Raw genomic sequence first — 9,179 nt, 5'->3', positions numbered from 1 at the left:
TGTTCGTAGGTTCACAGAGACCGCAGGCTACAACGGACCATTGTATTATCCCACAGGTTACATTATGACCAATCCTCGTCGAACTCTATGCCAAATTGGTCATATTTAAGAAAGGGTTATCAAGGAAAACTTCAAATTATCCAAGAAAGGATCCTAGAAAAGAGGCCCCACCATTGTATTGAACTACAACCCAACTCCAATGGTTGATGTTTGGAACAACCGCCATCAAGAAGGATACCAACTCGCAGCGGGAGAGGCAATTCCTTGTAACAATACGAAAGAAGCCGCTGCTGATTACATGGTTTGGTATTCTCATTTTGGTCATCCATATGTGATAAATAATGATCCGGAGGCCCATCCATATATTCAAAAGGCTATAGCTCAAAGGAAGGCGGTCGACGAGACTAAAGAGAAAAAAGGTATATTTGGTTTGACTTGGAAGAAGCTATATTTCATGTCGGTACGTAATTTTGTTATCCTCATGACTTTGGATTTTAAGATTAATATATATTATGAAATAATATCTTAACACTCTTTTTGATATGTGAATAGAAAGAGAGAGGACAAGCTTTGGCAAATAGCATGACTTCATGCATCCGTAGTAATGGTGTGATTAAATCTCATCAACAAAAGATCTTGCAAGAGCAAATAAGGAACATGCATAATCCAAACATGGCAGAATTGTATGAGGGGTTGGTCACGGAAGAAAGAGGGTTAAAGAGGAGTAGAAACTCTCTAGGAGGTGAGAGTAGTAGCCGTCGTCAACCTTCACCTAGCAACGAAGAGACCAATCTTGAAGAGGAGGTGCAAGGTGTGGGTACTAGCCAAAGAGGTGGTCGTGGTCGCGATCGCGGTGGTCGTCGTGATGGTCCTAAAACTCGTGGTGGTGGTAGCACCAACAAAAGGGGTCGTGGTGGCCGCCATGCTTAGTTATGGATTTATGTTAGTTGTGCGTTAGTTATGGATTTTAGCTTATGGATTTTAGCTTATGGATTTGAACTTATAGATATTATCTATGAATTTGAAGTTATGGATATCTTTGTTTGTTTGTGACAGTTTTGGTTTGATAATCTTAAGTTACAGAGTCAATTACGGTTCGTAAATAAAATACGACACCAACCGTAGCTTTGGTTACGATTCGTAGAATTTTTTTTATTACAAACCGTAAAACACACTGGAACAAATATTTTTTACTAACTTAAGTTACAGTTTGTAACCAAAATACGATATTCGTAATTTTTATTTATTACGAACCATAAAACACACTGGAATCAATTTTTTTTACTAAATTTAGTTACGGTTCGTAACTCTTTCACCTTAAACAACCGTAACTCCGGAATTCAGTTTTCTCCAGAGTTAAGGTTTGTAAGTTCTAAATATTTACGAACCATAACTCTGGAATTCAGTTTTCTCCAGAGTTACGGTTCATATTATGATTATAGTTACAAACCGTAACTTTACTTTTTCCACCAAAAAATAATTGTTTGCACTGACATGTCCTTGTGCAATTTGAAAATATAGCCGTTGAGACCTTCAACAACTTCATTTTCAAAAAATAGATCCGTTATTGAAGATTTTTTTTTGTTATATATATATGCTCATCCTCCTTGCTAGAAGTTACACCTCCACATGAATCATCTCTTACCTTAAACTAGATTATGGCTTCAAACCCTGAACTCACTTTGGAAGAAGATTTATGTATTTGCCGCAACTTTGTTCTATGCTATCTAAAAAGAGGAGAAGAACGGTGTCGATGTGGTTTTGTGAGTACAAGTTATTTGAGAACTGTTTTTGAAAACTTTTGTTCCGAAACAGGTAACCCTTATAACCGCGATGGAATTATGTTGTATGTTCGATATGGAACTATTCGGGATAACGTTAAAGAATTTATGGCATTAGTTCATGGGTGAAGTACGATTAAGGGGTGAAACTGATGCTGAAGTTTTAGAGAGCTCTATTCAAGAATGGAGACGATGGAAAAGGTCGAGTTTTCAATACTTACCTCATTTCAACATCCTTAAAGACTTCTATCGAACTCGTAGGCCTGGATATTAGTATCCTTTTAAGTCGCATGAAATAAAATGAGTTGTAATGTCATTTATATTTGTAATGGTTTAATGGTTGTAATGTTGGTTTAGTAATGAAGATGGTTTAATGGTTTTAAATGACTTATATCTGTTTGTTTCTTGTTTTCAGTGTAAGTTACGGTTGGTAATTATATTATCGACACCAACCGTAAATAACAATGCCAGTTAAAGAATACTTGTAAAGGTAGTTACGGTTGGTAACAAGATTATCGTGACCAATTGTAAACAACAATGCCAGTTAAAATGTATTTTTGAGTCTAGTTACGGTTGCTAATTAGATTATCTTTACCAACCGTAATTAACCCTGAAACCTTGAATTCTGCTCAAATTAGCTAATCAAATAGATATGTTTGTGAACAAAATACTTCATACATTATCTAATCAAATAGATATGATATTGTCACTTTTAATCATATCACATTTAGTCAAAATACCAAAATACAAAATATAAAATGTATTTCACCACCCTAGAAAACATTTAAGCATCCGAATCATCGGTCATAACTATGAATTGGGATGGCAAGGATTGTATTATGGCCTTCCATAATTTGATCCTTTCCTCAAATCGAATGCACCAAGACTTGGGGAGTTCACCGTCACAATCAAATTCCATCCACAATGGAGGTAATGAGCTTCCTTCTTGCAATCAAAGGACGATGTAATGATTTCCTTGTACGTGCCCCATTACAACTGTTTTTGTTGTTCACAAATCTTCATCAAACGATATTCTTGTTGGTGCAAATGTATGTCTCATGTCTGTGGAGATTAAATGAAGGACGCAATTGAATGCGTTGGCGAGTAGTTGGCCACATATAGGCATGCATATCCAATATTCTCTTGTCAAACATATATTGCCGATTCACCACCTTTCCATTTCCACGAATCTCCCATCTAACACCTCATCAGTTTCGTCTCTTTCAACTCTCATCATCGGCTTATAGAAGTCGCGGTGACCACGTAGTTCAATTAAGAATTTTTTCCTTATGTAAGTAACTTGGTCACAACTCCACTCTTTCGCATCTTCAAAGGGTCCAAGTTGATCCACGAAGACGTGGTAACCACAATTCCCATCACCATGAACATCATCCGTGGCCTTGATATAATCACAAATATAGTCGGGAAAGAAAAGAAGGTAGCTTTTATAGAGAATGTAATAGTTCCGGACATATTGACCATTCTCATCTCTAGGTGGTGGTTTAGGCTCTCCTTTTATACGAAGCGTCACCTTCTCCTTCTCACCACTTGACATAATTTTTTCAACCATCGGACTCTTTCCATTGTGCCTTGCTAATTGTTTAACACCAACTTTACCAACAAGTATTTTTTATTGAACTATCTTGAGAGGAAACCTCGGGACCGACATAGGAACCTTTACCTTTAACTCCATCATCTTTTTTTCCACTTTCTTTGCAACCATTTCCTTTAACAACAACTTTGATACTTTGTTGTTCTTTGGAGCGAAATATCGTACCTTTTCCTTTAACAACAATTTTGTTACTTTGTTGTTCTTTTGAGTGAAATACCGGACTTTTTCCTTTAACATCAATTTTGCTTGTTGCGCTTTTTTGAGTAGGAAGCTCGATACATTTTTCACGTACATTTCGACGGCTTGGTTCTCCTTTATCCGCTTGACCTCTTTTCCGTTTGTTTCTACCTTGAACATCCTCTTCCATCTCATCCTCCGCTTCATATTCCTTTCTCAACCATTCATAACCCGAAGGATCTCTTTTCTTTGATTCTTCCGCCAATTCCCTTGCTTTTTTATTTCCTATGTACCTCTTTTTTTGGTAGGAGGCCTCCCCTTAATCTTCCCCTTTGGTGGTTCCTTGATATCATACCTAAATTGTGGATATACGAAATCTCTCAAGTTACTCAACCATATTTGCCTTTGGCCTCGGCTTAGTGTAGCATATTTCTCGTCTATAGATTTTCCAATCTCGGTATCGGCAAACGTTCCTTCAAATTCTTGATCAAAAATTGCTTCACGGAATGTTAATTGTTGCCAAAAGGGATCAACATCTTGAATCGGGATTACTTTGTCTTGGTATGTGGCTATAACATGCCGACATGGGAGTCCCAAACTTGTCATGTTTGGACAAACACACTCTTCCTCATAATCCCCCAATTCATAATGTTGTACTTCATACATTATCTTATCAATTGCCCGGTGCGAAACCTGATATGTAATTCCCCTTAGCCACTCATTGTCTAACCATTTGGTGTGTTGTTTGCTTCGGATTTTTTCAAAAGACTCCGTAACTCTATCGTGATCACGGTGGAAATACGAATCCACGGTTTCGAATAACGTAACTAACCCACCATTACAACTATAAAGTTTCTTCTTCAATCGGTTGTGAGATGACTCCGCTGTACTTGTAGCTTGGTTGTCATAGTGCCTATATTGGTTAGTGAACGCCGCTACAAACTTCTCTTTGTGCGGATCCAACCAATTATCCAACAAATACTTCACAACACTTGGATAACTTCTCTTCCAATGAGCCACTAACATACGAGCTCTATCCTCATATTCATCCACGGTGATAGAATATGTCAAGGCTCTCCACTCCATTTTGAAACTATCCCATTTTAGTTCCGCCAACTTGTCATCCTTCTTAAATTTCTCTTTGGCTTCCTCTTGTTTATGTAACGGTAGTTTCTTTATTCTATTCATTTCGCTTTTTTTGGTTGGACGGACAAGGCGCATGCACTTAGGTTCAATACTTTTCCACAAGTGGAACGTGCAAAGAAGGTTATGAGCTTCCGGGAAAACCCTCCTTATTGCATTCAACAAAGCTTGTTCCTTGTCGGTAATGATCACCTTTGGAGTATATCCCTCTACGTAGAATAAATTCACTTGTTCTAGTGCCCACAGATAGCTCTCTTCGAGCTCATCTTTCAAGAAGCAAAAACCAACACTGAAAGGAGCATTGGTAGAAGTTTGCCCGACAATGTTCAACAACGGCATCTAAAACTTGTTGGTTTTGTATGTGCAATCCATTAGAAGCACTTGATGAGAGCACCGTGCCAACTTCACAAACTCAGGATGAGCCAACAAAAGATGTCTTATTCGTCCTTTCTCATCTTCATCGTGGAAAACCGAGTACTTATGCGCCTCCCCAAATGCCTTAATTGTTGCATTTCGTTCCTTTGTTACCATTTATTAGCCTTCAATTTTGTTCTTGCGTTGTAGATGTTAGCCAAACTAGAAGCATTTTTTGGGTTTCTTTCCTTTAAGTGAACGATGATATCAATGGGCTTCATACGAATTTGTGTCATTGACTCTACGATCTTCTCTTCTTCTTCAGTAAGGCGTCCAGCATAAGAATGTGATAGAAAACTCTCCGGTATAGGGTGGTTATGACTACCACATACAACTTTCTCCAAAAACCACCTTTTTGCCGCGTTCCTTTTAAATTGAATCTTGAAGGGGCATCAAGTCTTCTTAGTGAAAGTAGTATTCTTCCTCTTTGTCTTTGCTACGTGCACGATACCCTTTTTTGCGTGACTTATATGTTGTCCACTACACTCGCAAACCATTTGAAAGGCACTTTCACTAGTGGTACCATTACAAACTATGATACACATAATCAACTTGCCTCGTTCTCTAGCCCACTCCTTTGCATCATATTTCTCCTCCCATGTCTCCTTGGTTAAATAGTGAAAGCTAGAATATTCGGTGAGAAGTTCATTTGCTAAAGGTTGTTCATCCATTAGGGGAGGTACTTCCACGATCTGGACAACAATATACCCACATTAGTCTAAACGAGGCAACAAAACGAAAATATATATAAAGTTACGGTTTGTTACGACAGAGGAAAAACAAACCGTAACAAGGTTACGGTTGGTAACTACAATCATTCACGAACCGTAACGCACTTACGGTTGGTAATGGTCCTCCAGTAACAAACCGTAAATAGGGTGAATTAAAAATGAAAACATACAGAGTAATTTACGGTTGGTAAAAAATATACATAACAACCCGTAACTTCTGTTACGGTTGGTCTCGATTCACATATTACCAACCGTAAAAAGTGCAGTAAATACTTCCATGCACATGATGAGTTACGGTTGGTAACTACTGAAGGACATAGCCAACCGTAATTCGCTTACGGTTCGTATCAAAATTTTATACCAACCGTAACTGGTATTACGATTGGGTTTTTCCCTAAATTGAATCAGTTACGGTTGGTATTTGATACTTTTCGAACCGTAACTGTTAGTTACGGTTGGTAACTAGCTAAAAGCCAACCGTATGTTCTTCTGAAAAATTTTAAAGTTTCGATTTTTTTACGTACTTTAGATAATTTTGAGCGACAAAAGCTAATGGGAACTAATTTAGAAGTATACCTGGTCATTTTCAGGCTCTGGTTCTTCACTTTGTTGGCTAATTTCTTCAATTGGTTGAGATTGACCTTCACTTTGGGTTAAAACATCTCTACCATCTAAAAAAATACTCCATATCAGGATCTCCATCAAGAGGTATGTAGTATTTGTTTTCTCTATCGTATAGAGATTCACCCATCTCAAATTTTCCACTGGAATCACTCATTTTGGTTGAGTGAATCAAAATCTAGGGTTTCACAAATATCACAAAAGTTTTTTTTTTCTTCTCCTCTAAACTTTTTTTTTTAACTCTAAAAATCTGATTTTAGAGTTATTATAAGTGAAAATTAATTATCAACACTTAACTGGATTATCAACACTAATCTTGATTATCAACACTAATCTTGACTTTCAACAATAAGGGTTAATTAGTCATTTCCAGATTTTTTTCTGATAAGGGGCACTTGAATTACCATGTGATGACCCTTTTTGTCTTATTAGCTTGCCGCCGCGCAATTGGGGGATATCAAAACTAATTGGGGATAGAGGAAAAAGACAAAAAATGGATCCAAATATCAAATCAGGGTCACCCCTTATCTAATTATTTTTTAATTCCTAATCTACCCCTCACTAATTAGGTTTAATGGTTAATTAGAATTAGTAAAATCTTAAGATTTTTTGTTAAATGATTAGTGTGTATTTTTATTTGAATTTGGGTGAGTGAGGTGAGAGTAGAAGGAGGGAAAAAATATTTGAGAGGGAACATTTTTTGGTGAAAATTGAGGATGATTGTGAAGAGAGAATTGCTGCTAAGAGGTTGAAAATTTGATTTTTTTTCTTTGAATCCACCATTATTGCAGCTGAAATAGCTCGGTGCCGGCATTGTATTCAACCGAAAAAACTGTGCCGTCATTTGTTGGAAATTTTTATAAATGTTTGCCAAAATTTTCTGGTTTTGATATTCAAAACCTTTTTTTTTTGCTTTTAATCAGTCCACTGCCGGCACAGTAAGTTGATTTTCGAGCATGCCGGTACTGCTACCGGCATGGTATGATGCTTAAATTTCTATGCTGGCACATGATGTAAAGTATCCAGAAACTTTTTTTTTTTCACGTGAATACCGGCGTTGATAGATTTCTATCGAGCATGCCGGCATCAAGTTACAACGTTGAATGTTAGTTACCAAGCATGTCGGCACCATTTTCCGGCATGGTCTTCATCAATTCCAGCGATGTAAAAAAAAATATTTCCAGCATGTTATTCATCACTACCGGCATGGTCTTCATCACTTCCGGTATGGTCTTCATCTATACCGACATGGTCTTCATCACTTCCGACATGGTATTCATCATTTCCGGCATGGTCTTCATCACTTCCGGCATGGTCTTCATCATTTCCGACATGGTATTCATCACTTCCGGCATGGTCTTCATCACTCCCGAATGTTAAAAAAAAAATCGTTTTCAAAGTGAGGAGCAGGCAGAGAAGGAGAAGAGAATTTGAAAGGGATTGGGAAAAATCTAGAATTTGAAAGGGAGTGGGGAATATTTAGGTTTCAAAGCCCTAACCTTAAAAGAGATTAATAAGAGGTGAAGATGGAAATTGGGATATGTTTTTGTTTTTTGAATTTAAGTTTTTTACTACCTTTCAAAATAATAGGCAGGTTTGTGTGTAAATTTACACATAAACCTGCCTATATTTTTTAGAGACGGAGGGAGTAATTTTTATTTTGAGGGAATGGTGTTTTAGTATTTTCGTCCCAAAAAAACACCCCTTAGCAGACACCTTTGGTTTGGGGAAGTAATTCATATCCCCAATTAGTTTTGATATCCCCCAATCGCGCGTTCTTATTTAAAGGGAAAATAAAATTAACAAAACTAGTCACAAAACACTAAGGTGACCAAACTAGTGGTACAAAAAATCCAACCATATTATTTTTAATAAATAAAAATCATTTGATTAAAAAGTGGCACAAAAATCCCAGGTCAAATAATAATGAGTAAATTCAATTTTTATAACTTAAAGAAAAGCCAAACATACCATTTTTATTTTATTTTCCTTTTTCTTCTTCTTTCCTTTCTTTTTACTTCTTTCTTCCGTCTCCTTCTCCCCACCACCAGCAGCAACAAATATCTCCACGAACACCAGCAGCAATACCTCCGTCACCACCAACAGAAACACCCCCGCCTCCTCCATGAACGCCTCTGTCTCCTCTACGAACACCTCCGTCTCTTTTCTTCTACCTTTATGTTCAGATCTATCACCAACAGTAGCTCTGCCACCACCAAACCAGTCGTGATGTCCAGATCCATCACCAACAACACCTCCATCTTCTCCACGAACACCTCCTTCTCTTTTCTTTTACTTTTATGTTCAGATCTATCACCAACAGTAGCTTCAACACCACCAAACTAGCAGTTATGCTCCGCCACCAACAGCACCCCCGTCTCCTCCATTAACACCATCATCACCTTCTTCTCTTTCTACGTCCTGATTTTCCATCAACAACACCGCCTCCTCTTACTTCTGTTTTTTCCCACCACTACATGTCAGATCCGCCACCAACACTACTTCTGCCTCCTCCTTCTATCATCTAAAACTATCACCAATACCTGCAAATTGGTTTCATCAAATTCTGACAGTTTTGGTTGGTGAAAACAGTAAATTTATGGTGAAACCAAATTTGGTTTCATCATAAACTTGCCTATTTTGTATCATGAAACCAAAGATTTTAATGATGAAACCAAATTTTGGTTTCACCTGATTTTT

The sequence above is a fragment of the Papaver somniferum genome, unplaced genomic scaffold, assembly GCF_003573695.1.
Source record: "Papaver somniferum cultivar HN1 unplaced genomic scaffold, ASM357369v1 unplaced-scaffold_41, whole genome shotgun sequence".
Taxonomy (NCBI): domain Eukaryota; kingdom Viridiplantae; phylum Streptophyta; class Magnoliopsida; order Ranunculales; family Papaveraceae; genus Papaver; species Papaver somniferum.
The sequence above is the reverse complement of the archived record's forward strand: the minus strand, read 5'-3'. Positions refer to the sequence as shown.